Raw genomic sequence first — 14,036 nt, forward strand, 5'->3', positions numbered from 1 at the left:
CAAATATATTTTGACCAGAAAGCCTCTCTCTGAATATTTACCTTTCTTTTATAGAAAAAATATCCCAATTATAGGTAACTTCAAAATTGTAAAAATAGAGTAGACCTTCCACTGTTAATTTTTAGTAAAAAAGTATAATTGCATCATACTTAACATACTTGACTAGCTATGAATATTCATAGTGCAACCTTTGTTATAAAAAAAAAAATCTAAAAGTCTGAATCTGAGAAGGTTAAATAATCCTGCTGATGGGTCTAGCCTGCATTAACACAATTTAATTAGAATGAAACTACAAACTGGTCGCATCAGAACCATTCATTTGCTTTCTACGAAATAATATCACTAAAGCATGGGAAGAAAGAAACACCAGCTGATAACTATTTATTTGATAAGACTGTACATCTGGCAAGTGGTGGAAGTCTTCCTTCACATTGAAGAACTGGTCTCACAGCTACCTTAATGCTACAGGTAAGATGTGCTCCTGACCACAGAATACCGAAGTTAATGCTTATTGTAATAGGTTCATAGGTTCATAGGTTCATAGGTTCATACTAGGCTATCTGCCCTAGGGCATTTATAAGCCTAGCCAGAGTGTGTGTGGCTTTCACCACCCCTTAGGATGAGAATACTATACCCATTAGTTTGCTGTGCAACTGTCCAGCAGTGACACAGAGATGATTCCCAGGGTAAACCTACGATCTCCCATCCACTCGTCAAGATTTCTCTTGAACAGAGTCAGTGAGGGGCTCTGCCTCACATGGACTGGGATTCTGTTCCATAGTGTAGGGAGTCTCTGGGTGATGAATCTGTCCCTCCAGCACATCCTATTTATATCCGTGTTGAGGTTTAAGTCTCTTGCTCTCGTGGCTCTGGTGGATTTGGATTTTTTGAGGTGGAGCATGTCCATTAATTCCGGGTTGGACATGGCCTTGTATGTCAGGCACAGATCACCTCTGAGCAGACGGTATGCGACTGAATAGAGCTGGAGTTTCTTCAGTCGGGCATCGTATGACATATGTTTGAGTCTCTTTATCCTTTTGGTGAGGAACTTTTGGGGTCTTTCCAACTGCTGCAGGTGTCGGGTAAGGTACATTCTGAATGGGGCGTTGTACTCAATCATTGGTCTGATAAGTGAAGAGTACAGGGGTACAATGACCTCTCCTGATCTGGATGTGAATCCCTTCATGATCAGGTGGGCAATGTAGAAGGTCTTCCTAACCACTTTGGCAATGTGAGTGTCAAAAGAGAGGTTACTGTCAACTTGGGTCCCCAGGTCCCTGATAACTTCTTCCGTGTTTAATGGATTACCACCTATGTGGTAATTAGGGGTTACCTTGTTTTTCCCAAAGGGTATGACTATACATTTTTTGGCATTTAGCTTAAGGCCATGGCTCTGGCACCAGTTATCCATTTCTATGACACCTCTCTGGAGGATGTCTGTGTCTGATGGAGTGTCAATTATGGTGCCCAGTTTGCAGTCATCTGCAAATTTTGTCAGCCACAATCCCCCTATGTTTGCCTGCACTTCAGAAAAATAAATGCCGAACAAGAGGGGGCCCAGGACTGAGCCCTGTGGGACACCGCTCATGACCGGCTTAGAGTCTGACATGGCACCAGCAACTCTAACCGTGTTAATTGGATGTTTAATGAAACTCAGGATTCTGCCATAACATTTTTTTTCTTTAAGATGAAGTTGATCTAGTTAATCAAATTAAGGTTAACTTGTATTATTCTAACTAAAATTTTGCCTTCTTAGTATTTGCTGAGAAAATGGAATAATCCAAATGCTGTGTGGGTGTCTGATAGAAAATGAAATATTGGTACATTCCAGGTTATCATTCGCCTTTCAAATACTGAAAAGGAAAGGGATTTAGCTTCTGTTTTTAGGCTAGGAATGCATGGATATATTTCACATGAAGTAGAATGGACTCACAGTGCTATTATTTGTTGAGTATGACCTAATCAACCATATACATTTTGAGCAAAGCAAAACTTGATAAGGTTATAATCAGTAACAATAATATACTGTCTACCATATTCAATGTTATTTCTTGGTCATTTCTTTCCAAAACACATGTACCACACCACACTTGCTTTTGTTATCAAGGATAACAATATTCTAAATAAGGTTAAAAAGTTGAGCCTAAGAGTCTGAGTTCACTTGACTCTCAAAGCTCCTTACTGCAAATGCAAAAATATATATATATATTTCAAGACTTGCTACTACTGTTTTTAATTTTTTTAGCAAGCTGCTGTGCACACCACCCTGCAAAAAGTATACATAATAGCTCTAGGGTTTTGTAGCTCATTGTAGAGGGCAATTCTCAAGTTAACATAACATACCATACTATTATCATGGAAATTATTTCAAATTCAAAACCATTCAAAAGCTGATTACCAAGTTATATATAATATATTTCCACACATGACCCTCCTCCAAATCAATGGCTCTGTTAATCTGCAACCAGTTGCCCCAACCTCATATAACTGTGAGAGCCAACCTCGCTGCCAGGTCTGGTGAAAGCCACCTGTCAAGGGCCATATGGACAATTTGTGCCAGTCCTGATACAGACCCCATTTGGTCCATTCATTTCCAAGGAGGCAAAGGTCAGTTGTTAGAGAGCAGTCCTGTGTGTAAGTTGTGCAGGTCCTCTTCCCTAACCTTCCCTAATATCATTCCCACTGTGGCTGGGATGCCACAGAGTGGTCAGGCCTAGAAGACCCTTCATATTATAAAAACATAGGAGCAAACCTGTAGGCTTTTTCTGTCACATTGCATCCCTGGCTAATAGCTGCTTGCCTGCACTACCTCTACATTCTTGTATAGGTCAGTGGTGCAGTGGCCACACAATCTCCCTTCCCTACGAGGAATGAGCAAGTAGCATCTGAGTGCCTTCTCCCTGCCATGTTCATTCCAGTGACCAGTCTTATTAATCAGTATGAGGATAATTGGGTGGTAGGTCAAGATTTTATTATTTTACATCACAAGTCTGGATTTGTACTTGTTTTTTGGAACTGAGTTAATACAAGTAGTTTGCGTAAAGGATGCAGTTAAGCAAATGTTATTGCCACATTAGACTAACAGCCAGCCTTTAAGGTTTTTCAGTAACTTAGCATAAAAATAGCTTTCGAATTGGTCTTGCGGCAGAACACTGAATTAATGGGGATTTTTCAAATTGTGAGCTATTATGTCTGAAATACTTTTTTTTATTGTTACACCTGGAACCATATGGATGTTTGGAGAGTCTTTGAGGCCGTCAGGAACAGTGTTGTCCTTAGTTTAATTCCGCATGCATTCAGATCATTATGTGATTAGTAAGAAGCTGGTCAAGACAATGGGCACACTGCACTGCAGTGGCTGGATGGGTGCTTAGTGACCCACAGTGGTGGTGGGCTTCTGAGAAACCATTTCAAAGTTTCAGGTTACTCCATCATTCCTACCATTACAGTGTTTTGAAGGTGTTTGGAGTAAGGCCTTCAGTATCCTGTCTTGTATTTTAACTGTTTTTTTGTTTTGTTTATTTTTTCCATTTGTAAGGGAAGTAAGTCCTCCTTTGCCTACACAGTCCATATAAGGAAGACACCCTATCCTTGTGGAAAATTAAGAAAGGCTCAACGCCATAAGGGCCTGTAATTCAGAAACCCTTCTCGCAGAGGTAATGGCCAACAAAAAGCAGTCTTCCATGATAAATATTTCAACTCGGCAGTCGCTGCAGGCTCAAAAGGTTGTAGAGTGAGTTTCTCCAACACAAAATTGAGATCCCAAGCAGGAGTAGGAGCTCTCGTGGGGTCTTATATTCTTTGCCCCTCTAAGGAATTGCTTAAACAAAGGATGAGAAAATAATGGTGGGTCACAGTCATAGTGAGCAGAAATTGCTGCAGCATGAACCTTTATAGAGGAGAAGGACAAACCTTTGTCCAATAACTCAAGGTATTGAAGAGCAACACTTAAATTAGGTTTAGAAACATCAAAGTCCTTTGCTGTACTCCAAATTAAAATCTCCTCCATTTATCTGCGTAAACTTTCCTTGTACTAGGCCTTCTGGCCTCCAAAATAACATTCAAAACTTGTTGTGGAAGCTGTGACCCTCCAGGGTTTAAAACAGAATATGCCAGGCTGTCAGATGCAGAGAGTGAAGTTTGACATTGAGTAAATGACTGTTCTCCTGAGACAGCAGGTGTGGAATCGAAGGCAAAGGCCATGGAGGCTCCCGTACCAGACTTCTCAGTAATGGGTACCAGTGCTGTCGAGGCCAATCGGAGCTATTAAAATCATGGTTGGCTTGTCCTGTCTGACCTTCAGGAGTACCTTTGGGAGGAGAGGCAGTGGTGGAAAGGCATACACGTGAAGATTGCTCCAATTGAATGAGAGAGCATCCACTTTCCAAGCTGTGTGATGAAACCTTTTTGTGCAAAACTTTGGCAGCTGGTAATTTAGTGGAGAAGCGAACAGATCTATGTCTGGAGTTCCCCATAACACTGTCAATTTTTGAAATACATGAGGATCCAATTTCCACTCGTGGGGATCCATAATTTGTCTGCTCAACACATCTGCTAAGGAGTTCTGTGTTCCTGGCAGAAACCTTGCCTGAAGATTTAGCTGTAAACAGAGCAGTCTCCCACAAAATCATTGCTTGTCTGCATAGAGGTATGAATGTGTCCCCTTGCTTGTTGATGTACCACATGACAGTTGTGTTGTCTGTTTGAATCAACACCTGCCCTGGAAGAAGTAAATCCTTGAAAGCTATCAATGCAAATTGGACTGCTAACATCTCCTTCAAGTTGATATGTAAATGTTGAAGTCTGGCAGGCCACGTGTCTTGTACCCATTTTCCATTTAGATGAGCTCCCCAAGCTTTGTCTGAGGCATCTGTCGTTAGAATCTGACTCGCCTCTGGTTGGGTCACAGAGAGTCCCTTGTTTAGGTGACATTCCTGAGCCCACCACAAAAATTCCTTTGAATGCAAGGTATTATCTGAATGACAGTGTCCATATCTTGGCAGTGTTGCGTCCGAGATACCATTGTAGCTTCCTCATATGCAGTTTGGCATTGGGAAGTACCAGAATACAAGATGCCATGAACCCCAAGGCTTGAAGGACTGTCCTTGCAGTCAGCCTGGACTGACGAGACAACTGATGGAAGTAAAGAAAGATTCTTTTGTTTGTCCGGGGTCAAAAAGGCCATCTGGGATGCTGTATTCAGTCTCACACCCAGAAAGCACATGTCCTGAGAGGGTACTAGACTGGACTTTATTTCGTTCACAGAATACCCTAGGCATCTTAACACTGCCATCACATACTGTAAATGATGAAGAAGTTCGTCCTTTCCTTGCGCCAGAATCAGGCAATCGTCCAAATAAGGATAGATTTGTATTCCTCTTAACCTGAAGAAAGCTACCACTGGAGCCAGAACCTTTGTGAACACTCTGGGCGCAGTAGATAAGCCAAAGGGCAATGCAGAGAACTGATAGTGAAAATCCCAGCCAGCAGATACTTCCTGCAACTGGGCCTGATAGGAACATGAAGGTAAGCCTCCTTGAGATCCAGAGCCACCATCCAGTGATCTTTGCCCAGCAGAGGTAAAAGCTGTTGTAACGTCAACATTGTGAACTTGGGAATGTCCAGATATGTGTTGAGGATAGATAAATCCAAAATTGGTCTCCACGTGTTCCCTTTCTTTGGTACTAGAAACAGGCGAGAATAAAATCCTAGGCCCACTTCTGGCAGAGGGACCGGTTGTATAGCTCCTATTTGAAGTAGTAGAGAAATCTGTTTGTGAGCCTCTTGTCTTTGCTGAGGAGGAACGTCTGGCATGCCTTTGAAAGGAGGTAAGGTATGGAAATAAAACTTGTAACCTTGGTGTATGATATCCAATACCCATTTGTCTTGAGTAATTAAAATCCAATTTTCCTTGAAGAGTGCCAACCGTCCTCCCAAAGGTGCTGCCAGGCAAGAAGTATCTGGCAGCTGAAAAAGTAGGTCATTGGGCCTGTTTACGAAAGGACTGGCCCCTGCCCTCACTCGAAGACTGTGCAGGTGAACTCCATGTTCTAGGCCTGAAGGAACTCTGAGCTCTGCCCCTACCACGTCTAGATCTACCCCTAGACTGAGAATCAGAAGAAGGATACGTCCACCCCTTAGCAGGCCAATTTCTACTAAACTTTGGAGGCTGAACCTGCAAAAAATCTTTGACAGTCTGCATAGACTTAGCCTTGTCTTCCAATTTCTTCAAGACTGACTCCACAGGTGGACCAAACAACACTTCAGACTGCAAAGGAGCATCCAAAATCCTTGTCTTAACATGGTCAGATAAATTCTGATCCTTAAGCCAGGCGTGCCTGCGAAGAACTGAACCAGTGGCAGCCACCCTAGAAGAAGCCTGCAAAGCATCAAAACCACACTGTAAGGAATGCTTACCCACCTGTTCAGAGACATGCACCAAATCTTGTAATTCTTTACAGTCAATGCCTTCTGCCAGAGCATCCACCTTAGATTTCAATTGCGAAAGAAGAAAATTTTGATATTTCAACATATGAAACTGGCAATTCAAAGCCCTCATTGCTAAGGTAGAAGATGTATAGGCCTTCTTTCCCCATCTATCCAAAGCTCTGGCCTCTTTATCTAGAGGAACCGGATTCTTTACAACAGAGGCCTCGACACCCTTAGGTCCCTGACTAATAGTTTCTGGGTCCGCCCTAGGACTCTTATAGAGATATTTATGAGCCTCAGGCACCCTGTAATACCTATCCGGTTTAACAGGCGCAGGAGGCAGAGAATCAGGATTAAGTGAAGCCTCTGAAAATACATCTTGCACAACATCCAGAACAGGGGGTATAGCTAAGGGTCTATGTTGAGGTAAAAACAAAAACTCCCTAAGCTTTTTCCGTGAATCAGAGAAGTCCTGACCTTCCCACTTAAAATGTTCCCTCATAGAATGAAGAGTCTCTGAAAAAGAAAATCCTCTGGAGGAGAAGCAGAAGGAGTGGAATCTTCTGCATCAGAATCAGAGTAAGGAGTGTACTCCTGCAAGTCTTCAGCCGAAGACTCTGAAACATCGAAGCCTGTTCAAAACTTTCCAACTCTGGCTCTACCTAGGCCTCTTATCAGGAGGGCAAAGAACCTCTAATCAGAGTAATCAAATCTTCTGCCATTTTAAGCATGTGCTTCTTAGGCACAGACCCTGCTGAACTAGGACTGACACCAACAGAAGCTAAACCTGGCCTGCCTCTGGAAGAAGCCTTGGAAACAGAAGGAGAGGGTCTAACCACCCTGGGAAGGGAGGGGAGTACAGAAACCTGAGAAGCCCCTTCAGCCTGACCTGCCTCGTGAGAGGCCACATCTTCCAAAATCAAAGTCTCCCCCTGAGACTCCAGAGAAGCCTCCATCGGAACCACCGGTTCCACTGAAACCTCTAAAGAACCGGCGTCCGGAACGGACGACTCATCTTGCCTGGGTTTAACCGCTTTGTCTTTGCGCTTCTTCGTGGAAGCGGGCGTCGGAGTATCTGATGGCATATTATAATTGCACCGCTTGCCGAAGACCAGCCTAGCACAGTCTAACCTTCGCTTAATAGTGCGCTTATTAAACCTAGCACAAAAGCGACACCCGACTACGTCGTGCTCAGGCCCCAAACAAGGAATGCACAAAGAATGATAATCCCTATGCGGTATCTGTTTCCCACAAGAAATACAATTATTCACTTTTTCTGACATCTGGTAATGCACTGAGGCAAGAAAAAAACAAAATATTCCCCAACGGGGTACTTAGCCAACTTGGATTCGGTCTGAAACTCCGAACTCGAAAAAATTTCAGAACGCCGAACGGCAATTGCAACGCTGCTTCTGCATCGGACCATGCGGCAAAAAAGACTGAGGATATGACGTCGGTCATGCGCTTTTGTACCCTGACGTCCTGATGTCAGTTTTAAGCGCCTTGACCGACGTCAGCCTAATACTTTGGTATTCGGGCCGACCGAGGACAGCGGACTACCCATATGTAAGGACTGCAGCAATGTGAGATGAAGAACATCATACCATACTATTATCATGGAAATTATTTCAAATTCAAAACCATTCAAAAGCTGATTACCAAGTTATATATAATATATTTCCACACATGACCCTCCTCCAAATCAATGGCTCTGTTAATCTGCAACCAGTTGCCCCAACCTCATATAACTGTGAGAGCCAACCTCGCTGCCAGGTCTGGTGAAAGCCACCTGTCAAGGGCCATATGGCCAATTTGTGCCAGTCCTGATACAGACCCCATTTGGTCCATTCATTTCCAAGGAGGCAAAGGTCAGTTGTTAGAGAGCAGTCCTGTGTGTAAGTTGTGCAGGTCCTCTTCCCTAACCTTCCCTAATATCATTCCCACTGTGGCTGGGATGCCACAGAGTGGTCAGGCCTAGAAGACCCTTCATATTATAAAAACATAGGAGCAAACCTGTAGGCTTTTTCTGTCACATTGCATCCCTGGCTAATAGCTGCTTGCCTGCACTACCTCTACATTCTTGTATAGGTCAGTGGTGCAGTGGCCACACAATCTCCTTTCCCTACGAGGAATGAGCAAGTAGCATCTGAGTGCCTTCTCCCTGCCATGTTCATTCCAGTGACCAGTCTTATTAATCAGTATGAGGATAATTGGGTGGTAGGTCAAGATTTTATTATTTTACATCACAAGTCTGGATTTGTACTTGTTTTTTGGAACTGAGTTAATACAAGTAGTTTGCGTAAAGGATGCAGTTAAGCAAATGTTATTGCCACATTAGACTAACAGCCAGCCTTTAAGGTTTTTCAGTAACTTAGCATAAAAATAGCTTTCGAATTGGTCTTGCGGCAGAACGCTGAATTAATGGGGATTTTTCAAATCGTGAGCTATTATGTCTGAAATACTTTTTTTTATTGTTACACCTGGAACCATATGGATGTTTGGAGAGTCTTTGAGGCTGTCAGGAACAGTGTTGTCCTTAGTTTCATTCCAGATGTATTCAGATCATTATGTGATTAGTAAGAAGCTGGTCAAGACAATGGGCACACTGCACTGCAGTGGCTGGATGGGTGCTTAGTGACCCACAGTGGTGGTGGGCTTCTGAGAAACCATTTCAAAGTTTTAGGTTACTCCATCATTCCTACCATTACAGTGTTTTGAAGGTGTTTGGAGTAAGGCCTTCAGTATCCTGTCTTGTATTTTAACTGTTTTTTTGTTTTGTTTATTTTTTCCATTTGTAAGGGAAGTAAGTCTTCCTTTGCCTACGCAGTCCATAAAGAAGTTATGATAGCCAGGTCTTGTTTTGCTTAAAATTTTTCAGATTTGTGATCCAATGCAAAGCCCAAACCATTGCAAATACATACATGCATGCACACACACAAAAACATGTCAGTGTGTGTTTGGATTATATAATAAATATTTAATTCCTGTAACAGAAAAGCTGTTAGAAGGTTCAGTTTAGGTAATTTAGTGAATCTGTAGAACTTTTCATGCATAAAGAACAAAAGTGCTGATAACTGAGTTCTGTATTTAGGAATAAAAACCTTCCATTTTCTGCTTTGAGTACATCATATCCAGAGTTTTGTTTTGTCATTTTAGTTTACTTAGTACTGCATGGCTAAAGAGGTTGGATATTTATGTAAGGCAGGCACGGGAGTATGCACCTGGAATACATACATGTGCATGTACGGATTCACTTCATAACATTGAAATATCAAAATACTGAAACTCAAAACACTGAAACCAAAATACTGAAAGCTCAAAATACTGAATACTCAAAATACTGAAACTCAAAATACTGAAAACACATATTATGCGTAAACTCAGCTTAAACAACATAAATCATAACAATTTCTACCAAATATATGCAGGGGGCAAGCCCTGCACACCCTGCTAATTAAATATATCAACTCCAAGATTGCGCATAGTGTAGTTAAGTGCAATCTTGGAGTAGATATATATAATTAGCAGGGGGGAAGATATTTGTAGAAATTGTTATGATTTATGTTGTTTGCTACTTATGCATAATATGTGTTTTCAGTATTTTGAGTTTCAGTATTTTGAGTATTCAGTATTTTGAGCTTTCAGTATTTTGGTCTTCAGTATTATGAAGTTTTGTCATTTTCAGTATTTTGAAGTTTCAGTGTTATGAAGTGAATCCGCATGTACACATACATAATTACACACTTGTGCATGTTTCAGTGCTAGTCAATACTTTTGGTATGCAACAAATCCTAAAGGAAAGCTATGATTTTACTGGTTGATTACCCCTGATCTGCAGCTAAGAAATCTGGGTAAGATTAGTGTGGTGTCTAGCCTTCTAGTGTGTGTGTGTGTGTGTGTGTGTGTGTGTGTGTGTGTGTGTGTGTGTGTGTGTGTGTGTGTGTACTCCTGGCCATAAAACAGAACTGTGATGTCATTTTTCGTTATATAAAATGACAGCAATGCCTTAAAAAGCAAGAAAGAAAATTACATGTTGCAGGCCTTGGTAAGCTTTCATTTGTGTCCCAGAGGTTCAGTTGGATAGCTCAGAACAAGATGAAAGCAATATTGTTTTCAAAGCTCTCATTTCACGCATATGAATCCTCTGGTCCTCCAAAAAATTAATATATCATAAACGGCTAGAGACTTTGTGTTACATCTCTTACATACCCACCCAAAAAAAAACTTTTGGTGATGAGAAGTACCACTTGCATACAGCAGTAGCCTAGTACCTTCCGAACCATAAATTCACTTGCATGTGTAGTTTCATGTTCATTCTATGTTCAACACATGTTGTGCCTTTTAATGTTGTCATAAAACATGCTCCTAAAAATGTAGCATACCTTCTTCTGCCTGGCAGAAAGGACATTTGATATGCCACTTAAGACAATGTTTTAAGTTACATCTGTAAATATAATACACAGCCATAAATCATAGAAATATAACTAGCAATTCAGAGGTCACTAGCCAAGTGAAAGCATGAATTATAATCTGTGGGGTACATTGGTGCTAAACATTTCTGAAGGGACTGAATAACATCACCACATTTTTTTCATTTTTTACTAGGCCTCAAGGGTCTTTAGCTTGTGTTTAATTTACTTCATCTAAATCTCACTTAGGACTATGGTAAGCATTTATATCACTGTCTTCCCCACTCTTCATCTCTACCGTGATGTTTCAAAACTTGCTTGCTGTGTGCCAGAGATGCTTTGTATTTTTAATGTTTGCTGAAAGTACCTTTTCCTGTGGCAAAAGGTATCCACAATACCATAATCTTATTGAGATGTACAAATAATTCTGACTAAAGCACAGGGAAAATGAATGAGACGTCCAGGGTCCTGAGGAGACGAGGCAACCTTATGTTGTCTAATTCATGAAATTACGAAGGAACAACTTAATAAACTCATAAACATGAGTTGCCCTGTCAGTGATATCATTTTCTAAAGTATTTTCTTCATAACCAGTGCTTTACATCTTTTTGAATCATTTGTTTCATTCCTCTGTTGAGCAACCCTGACAGATTAGAAAAATCAGCTCTTACAAAATGACAGTATCTTAAGTTAAAATGGGTACAGCTAAGCCTTATGGGTACGCCAGCAAGGAAAATGAAGGAAGGAGTTACTTGAGCATTATAGAGTGCAATATATGATGACCCTCAATACAAGAAAACAGTGAAGTATATGTTACCTGTACATTTTTAAATGGTTGCAGCACTATTAGACATCAAGGAAATAACTTCCCAGCAATCTGACAGTAAAACAGATTCATGTCATTTCAATCAAGCGTCTCATTGAAGTCACTACCACTTAATGACATTGAAACAATTTATTAAAAAGAAATTGAAAATAAAAAGCAAATCTAAGCACAGATTCCAACAGCATGTAATAAAAAAAAATCCAAAAAAGGGTGTGCATTTAATAGAATTGGTTGTTATTGTTTTGTAATCAGTGCTAGTGGGTTCATTGAAATGACAAGGTTCATAATTACTGTGCATTCCTGATACCAGAGGAGGAAATTGGAACTTCCAATCTAAAAAAAAAAATGGTAAACGCTCTTTATACAGAACACAGTCATTAACATTTGGGTTGGGTTCGGCTGGCCTCATTGATTCCTCTTCTTTTTTATTAGCTGGTCACAACACAGATTTGTACTTATTGCCAAAAAAATAGGAACACGCCTTGAAATTCAAAATTCGCAGCAATAGTCAATGTCAGTGCTGTAGTCAAACAAAGCCAATGCAGTTTAGTGAGCCTCTGTGAATATATAGATGCTAATTAAAATGCCACATAATTGTTTTTTTTATTCTAGAAATATTATGTAAATCAGGTGTCAGATTCACAGATTAAATAAGGTTATGGTAAGAAAACTTGTCAGTAGAGAACCACAGATGGCAACATTATTTCAATTCATGACTTGTTAGCTCACTCCTTTTGTTTAAAAGGGCTGCTGACAACTCGGAGAAAACTTAAGGTAGTATCATACTAAAAAGGTGAAAAACGTGGTGATTCCAGTTTTTACACCTACTAGCAATGTGTATGTTTATCTAATATGTATGTATGTATGTATGTGTGTGTGTGTGAGATACTTTAAATCTCCTGTAATGGAAGCCCATGGGATATATGCAAATGACCCCTTAAGGACATTGGATGTTTCCGCTACATGGCTTCTGAATGTCCATTTTTTGTAATTTATTTATTTTGTTACTTTTTCAGTCTTTATGGTTGCATTCAGGCCAGTAATGTGCAACTCCCACAAGCAGTGGACATGACATGAAAGTTTTTGCCTTTTTGTTGACCTTATCAGCACAGCATAAGTGGATTGCTAAGTAAAAAAGTCATGAACAGGGATAATGTTAGTACTGAATATAAAGGCACTGACAAGCCTTTACTTACATACAACAACTTCATGATTGCACTCAGCATTGCTGACAGTAGACATCTGACAAAACAGTGCATACTGCTCCTGGCTGATCATACATACAGCACGCACTCTCACTGTACAAGTATGCAACAATCAGCATGAGTTCTTGCAGGAAGGTAAGCTGTCCTTTCCCTCTCTTATGGGAGATTTCACCCCTCCTTTACACCCCTCTTATATATTCCAGACTAATTTATGGTTGCACAACAAAAGAGAAGGGGAAATGTCCCCAAATCAGTGTACAGTGGCATTAGGTGATCACTGATAAGTCAGTTACATCACCATTATCTTCATGAAATGTACTGACATTTATACAATTGTGACACTGCTGGTGTAGAAGGCATGTGTCACTTACTCATTTGTCTAAGTAACATAGTGAATTGTACTTTTTTAAAAAATATTTGTAACTATGTTATTACAAAAGACCTTATAACATGATCCTTACCGGCATGTTATTGTGAGTGTGCACGTGATTTGTGCGAGTGTGCACGTGTGTGAGCATTCAGTGAAGGCATCCACTAAAGAGTAAAAATCCTACTGAAACTGTATTTCCATTAGTGTTCACCTTGTTAATCTGTCTGTATAGCTCCCCACTGATCTGATGATACAATCTGCTGTGCCAGACGAGGTCATCTAGCAATCATGACTTTAACAGGTCAATTATAATGCATATTAACAGTACGAAATAACTGATATGAGATACAGGAAGTATAGTATACACCTGTGAATCACTTGTACATGAAGTATACTTAACCACTGACATGTAAGCAATCCAGTAATCGGTGATACCCTGCCCTGCATAAGGCAAGTGTCCTATATATGCATCATGCTTGGGGCTTTACCTCTTATATCCTATAAGCTAATACAACTAACTCAAAGGTCTCACAACATTGCAATAAAGATCTCTTAAGTGGCTGTAGTTGTCTTTTGCTTAAAAGTGGTTCATGAGCAAAATTAATATTAAAACATCATTTGTATTGCAGTATAAGCTGTATTTTTCTAAATAGTATTATTATTGAAAATAATTTTGGATTTTGCCTACATCTTTCTCAAAAGGTATAACAAAGGGAGGCAAAACCAGTTTATGACCATTATTGGGTGATTAGACAGTTGATATTACAAGAGATCTAAAGCAACTTGTCTTCAGGAAA

General features: G+C 40.4%; 1 protein-coding gene across 2 annotated transcripts in view; it reads right to left on the minus strand.

The window, feature by feature from the left end:
• Positions 1 to 11,778: 11,778 nt before the first annotated feature.
• Positions 11,779 to 14,036, minus strand: part of ST6GALNAC6 (ST6 N-acetylgalactosaminide alpha-2,6-sialyltransferase 6) — a 574,938-nt gene continuing 572,680 nt past the window's right edge. For both annotated transcript variants that reach the window (XM_044065315.1, XM_044065314.1), the window contains one exon: positions 11,779 to 14,036. This exon is cut by the window's right edge and continues 385 nt beyond it. The gene's annotated coding sequence lies outside the window, so the exon portion shown is untranslated.

Source organism: Protopterus annectens, chromosome 3.part0, assembly GCF_019279795.1.
Source record: "Protopterus annectens isolate FY-2018-M chromosome 3.part0, PAN1.0, whole genome shotgun sequence".
NCBI lineage: Eukaryota > Metazoa > Chordata > Ceratodontiformes > Protopteridae > Protopterus > Protopterus annectens.